Source organism: Tupaia chinensis, unplaced genomic scaffold (assembly GCF_000334495.1).
Source record: "Tupaia chinensis unplaced genomic scaffold, TupChi_1.0 Scaffold000368_1, whole genome shotgun sequence".
Classification (NCBI taxonomy): Eukaryota; Metazoa; Chordata; class Mammalia; order Scandentia; family Tupaiidae; genus Tupaia; species Tupaia belangeri.
Window position 1 is genome coordinate 2,263,051 of NW_006159865.1, and position 5,929 is coordinate 2,268,979.

At 41.0% G+C, this 5,929-nt stretch overlaps 1 pseudogene; it reads left to right on the plus strand.

The window, feature by feature from the left end:
- The first annotated feature begins 889 nt into the window (after positions 1-889).
- On the plus strand, positions 890-5,406 carry LOC102494643 (presequence protease, mitochondrial-like; annotated as a pseudogene).
- The last annotated feature ends 523 nt before the right edge of the window (positions 5,407-5,929 follow it).

Sequence of the window (5,929 nt, forward strand, 5' to 3'; positions counted from 1 at the left end):
AAGTCAGAGGGACCAGCAGTTAACATAATGGCTAAGTCACTGGACTCCCATGTAGTCGACCGTGGTTCGCGTCCCGGACCTGGTGGCTTAAACTCACGCCGGATGCATGTGCATGCATGCCCAAGATCCCGAGAGGAGAATGGAGGAGAAGGGATTGCAGCGAGGCCATCCCCCCTATGGGGTGATTTCTCGCTTTCTGTCTCTGTCTCTGTCTGTCTGTCTGGCAAGTGCACATGCCCTATAGCAAAAACCTCTTCAAAAAAAAAATGTCAGACAATTTAGTACATACTTGCAGAATAACCATTGGAGCAGATTTTGAATGTTCACAACATAATATAATATTAAATGTTGAAGGTGGTGAATATATTTATATCCTTGATTTGCTTATTACACACTGTATACACGCTTTTAAAGACCACTCTATACCCTACAAAGATCTATAATTATTATATGTAAATTATAAATTACAATAAATATTTAAAGAGAAAACAAAAGTGGTTGGGCAATTTGGAACCCAAGTATAGAGATCAACCCCCATTATGTTTATCTTTTCAATAGAATAAATAAATGCTTCTCTCATTGAAAAAAGAAAGGAAGAAAGAGAAAAAGAAAAGTACTGATGTGAATAAGAACCTGCATTCTTAGTTATATTTAATGTATATTAATTTACATGTAAATATGAAATATCCACATGTGTTCAGTGGCTACCATATTTACAGAGCAGATATACAATAGCCAATAAGCACTTGAAAAGATGCTCAACATTACTATCCACTAGCCAACTGGACAACACAAATCTAAAAGGTACAGAAAAAAATCAAGTATGCTAGATCTTCTGGGGGTTTTTTGTTTTTGTTTTTTGCAAGAGAAACTTCCCCCCAAAAAAAGTATGCTTCTAGGTGAAATTCCTGGCTTTAACATGTTAGCCTAAATTGCCTTTTAAACAGCCTACAGGCTAAGGATGTTGAGAAGCTACATCCTGCCAAAGACCAGTGTTCTCTTTGCTCTAGATTTAAACAATCTATATTAATTTCTGACAGAGTTCCACAGTCACCAATCACATCTGAGAGGCACTTTCTCCAGATATCATGGAGATCCCCGAAGCGTGACTCGGATACCCTATGGGCTCAAGATACAAGCTCCCAATCTCTTTCACCGTCAGTATCTTTCAAAGTTCTTCTACAATCTTTGACCATAAGATCCAGTACAAAACAAGATTTTAAATGCCATGAAATCCAAAACCAAATCTTATTTTATTCTTTTTTTTCTGTTTTCGTTAAATTTATTTATTTATTCTATAAACGAGAGAGAAAGAGACACAGCATCCCCAACAGGGACTTGATGCTGTGATCACCTCCAGCCCCAGCCAACCCTGAATCATGGCAGTCTCTAGATGGACACCCAAAACTGTCCCATGGGGTGTCCACCTTACAGAGCTTTGTATTACCACTGTGTCACCATCTGTTCCCCCCCCCTTTTTTTTAGAAATGTTTTTGCTATAGGATGTGTGCACTTGCCAGAGCAACAGGGAGAGACAGAGACAGAAAGTGAGAAATCACCCCTCAGGGGGATGGCCGTGCCACAATCCCCTCTCCTCTATTCTCTTCTCGGGATCTTGACCATGCACATACACATGCCCAGTGTGAGTTTTAAGACACCAGGTCCGGGACTTGAGCCACGGCTGACTAGGAGTCCAGTGATGTTAACCAGTACGCCATCTGCTGGTTCCTCCCTTTTCTTTTTTGAAGATCTCACTGGTGCCTAGAGCAGGGATTCCATAGTCTTTGAATATTTGTTATTTTGTCCATTTATCAGAGAAGGAAATCTCATCATAGACATGTTGTATTTAGAGCAAAACTAATGTATAAAATTTAAGATTTATAACATATAAACTAATAGGCCATTTTATGTCCAACTAAACAATTCTTCTAATGGCAACTTCTTGATCATATTTAAGATACAATTCTAGTAGCAAAAGCAATATTAAATGCAATTTGTGGACATAGCAATTCACCAACTACCACAGTCTGATTTAGGTTAATTGTCTTGAAACTACTATCAATAAAACAGAAACACATATGACAGCCCAAATTTCTATCAGAATCAAAGAATAATGAATTTTTTTCAAATTTAAAGTAATAAATTAAAGTCATTTAGCCCAACACCATTATTTCTACATGTCTTATATCATTTAATCAACAAGATAATTCTCCAGACAAAAAAATCCCAAACTACAGTCTAAGTTAATAATTCATTAAAAACTAGTTACCTAATTCAAAAATAGACAAAACACTTAAACAGCTATTTCTCAAAAGACAATATACGAATAGCCAATAAGTACAAAGTGCATGTGCCCTACAGCAAAAATCTCTCAAAAAAAAGACTCCTTCCAAAAAAATGTAGCTAAGAAAATGTCAGAAGACATTTATTAGATGTTAAGATTAATACCCAAGCTGGTATCCCAATATTAACTCCAACAACAGCAATGTTCTAAGATTCTAGAATGTTCAACCTGAGTTATGGAGGATCAAAACACCCACAATGCTAAAACTAAGGTCACATTTTCTTTGGGTCCATTTCAGTAATGTAAGTTTTTATGAGAATTACCATTAGCTGGAATGGCCTGATCAAAGCAAAACTGATTTAATTGATTAATGCTCAACCTGTAAGGGCCCTCGCAGTTCAACCATATTTCAATTTTATTATTGAAAAAATTGTGGAGATATCCAGCTCTTCCAATCTAAAGGCTATTAATTGTGAGACTGTGAGTACCCACAGTCTTGCATTGATGACTGCCTACCTCCCTGTTTAATGAGACATTAGTAATTATCGATTAAGCTTTAATGATAGCACTAAAATGCAAACCAGGATAATTCATATACTTTTCTATGACTTGGAAACAGAACTTTAGTTCCACAGAACGAAATGTGTTAAAACAGCCTTTATGCATAAATCAAAACACAGATTAATTTGCATAAAACAGATCATTAACTCACATTTGCATGGAGCTTTAAAATGTACAAGCATTCTAACATATTTTTTTCCTTATGTAACCCTCATTAATATGTTGTGATGTGGGATGGAGACGGACTATTTGAATTTTCCACTACACGATCTAAAACTAAAACATAAATGGGAATAGCAGTAGCTATGAGTGAACTGTGCTTGACTTTGTGGCCCTGCAGAGGGCGGCCAATGCTGGGCATGCTTGAGGTTAAGAGGCAGCATGCACACCACAGAGTAGGACAGTGGCAGAGTGACTCAGCTTATGAGAAGGCTCTGCAGTATACAGCGGGAAGGAGATCCGCGGGCTCACCATCACCCAGGTAACATCTGTCCCTGAACTGTTCTTCACCGCAGTGAAGCTCAGCCATGATAACACGGGAGCTAGAGATGGACACTTGGCCAGAAGGAAAAAAAACACAAATAATTATTTCAATGTACAGTTTTTTACCACGTGGGTGTTCCACACATTCTTGAGCATATAGTCCCTTGTGGTCCCCCAGAAACACCCATGTCTAGATCCTTTCTTCGAAATGCTGAACCGGTCCCGGTCTACTTTTTTTAAATGCATTTACAGCAACTGATTATACCCACATCCATTTTCCACACAAAAATCTCAAGGATTTTCAGAATCTCTTCTCAGTGTATTTGGATGCAACATTTTTTTCCACACTTGTGGGAACTAGATTTCTGGCAAGATGGCTGACGACTAGAACATGAGAATCCCAGTGACCCTGACACATCCTTTATTTTTATTCATTTTTTCTTTCTCTTTATTTTCTTTAGAGGTTTTTGCCTTAGAGCATGTGCACTACTGGGAGAGACAGAGACAGAGACATTGTGAGAGGGCAAGTGAGAAATCACTCCCTGGCGGGTAGGAGTATGCTGCAATCCCTTCTCCTCCATTCTCCTCCCAGGATCTTGGGTAAACATGCACACATGCCCAACATGAGTTTCAAGCTACCAGGCACAGGACTTGAACCACAGTTGGCCACGTGGGAGAACAGTGATGTAACCATTACACACACACTTTTTATGAGAGAGAGAGAGAGAGAAATTTTTGCTATAGGGCACAAGTGCTGCTACCCAGAGAGACAGAAAGAGAGAAATCACCCCCCCCACCCCCAGGGGGAATGGCCACACTGAAATCCATTCTACTCCCTCTACTCCATTCTCCTCTTGGGATTTTGGGCACACTCACACACGGACACGCCCTTCATGTTCAAAGGAGTTGTCTTTAATGAGATAAAGGGGGCATTTACAGACAACAAGAGGGTATTCTCACAGCACCTTCAGAACCGACTTCCTCCTGACCACACCTCCTCAATGATTTCTGGCGGCGATCCATGGTGTATCCCCGACTCACATGGGAGCAACGTAGCCAATTTCAAGCTACTCATTATTACCCGAGCAATGCCAGGTTCTTCGCCTATGGTCATTTTTTATTGGAGCAGCCAGCATCTGCCTCAAGTTCATGAATTAGTACTGTGTAAATTTCAGAAAACTGAACCCAACACAACAGGGCCAGCCCTGAAGCTCTGGGATGAGTCCAGTGAATTCCAAAGAACATGTGACCCGGATTCCTTTGCTGTTGATCCCTCACATACAACGGTTAGTGTTAGCTTCCTTTCACCAGACACCACTGACATCTTTGAAGCCTTCACAGTCAGTCTTTTATCTTCACTCCCGATTCCTGGACTCAGTTCTCCTTCCTACAAAGCCCTGACTGAACCTGGACGTGGTGCAGTCTTTTCTCCCGATGTTGGCTATAATGGCCACACAAGAGAAGCCTACTTCAGAGTTGGCCTTCAGGGGAACGCACAGAAAGACATTCAGATTTTCAGAAACCCTGCAGACAGAACAATCGATAAAGTAGCCAAAAACAGATTGGAAGATGATAGAATTGAAGCTTTACTTCATAAAATTGAAATACAGATGAAACATCGGTCTGCCAGCTTTGGATTTACCCTGGCATCAAAAGTAGCCTCTTGCTAGAATCATGATGGGGACTCTGTGGAATTGCTGAGGTTGGGAGAAGAGTTGACTAAACTCATGCAATGCCTTAAGGAAATGCTAATATTTTTACAAACAAGAGTAAAACAGTATTTTAAGAATAATCAGCACCAGTTGACTTTATTGATGAAACCAGATGACTAGCTATCACCAGAAGCAAGTGAAAATGGAAACAAAACAAACTAAAGCAGGAGGTCGGCTCCCTCTCCCTGGAAGACAAGAGTAGATCTACAAGAAAGGTCTAGAGTTACTGTCTCAGCAAAGCAACCCTCACCATGTCTCTTGTCTGCCTGACTGAAGGTCTCAGACGTCAGTCACAGGGAGTTGTCTGTGGCCTTGGCAGAGGGAGAAATCTCTGTTCAGTAATGTGCCCAGCCCACAATAGCATAGTATACTTCTGAGCCTTTATTATTATTATTATTATTTAATTTCTTTTTAAGAGGTTTTTGCCTTAGGAGGTGTGTGCTGGCTGGAGAGAGAGACAGTAAGAGGGAAAGTGAGAAATCACAACCTACCCACACACACACACCACAATCCCTTATTCTCCATTCTCCTCCTGGGATCTTGGCACAGGGCACGCATGCACACCCACCTGGCATTAGCTTCAAGGCACCAGGTCTGGGACTCAAACAGTTGTCAGCCATGTGGGAGGCCAGGGATGTAACTGCTACTCCATCTGCTGGTACCCTTCCCAACCTTCTGTAGCTTAAACACTTCCCCAGGGCTCTCTGCAACCTTCTATATAGAGAACAAGCCCAGCAAAGAGAACTAAAAATAGGAGGCATGACCACCCCCCCCCCAACGTGTGTCCTGCTGATTCACACCTGGACACGCAGGAGCAGAGTTTGCTTTTTCCATCTCTCTAGGTCCGAACCTACCAGACACGATGCACCTGTGGAGCGAAGAGGAGCAC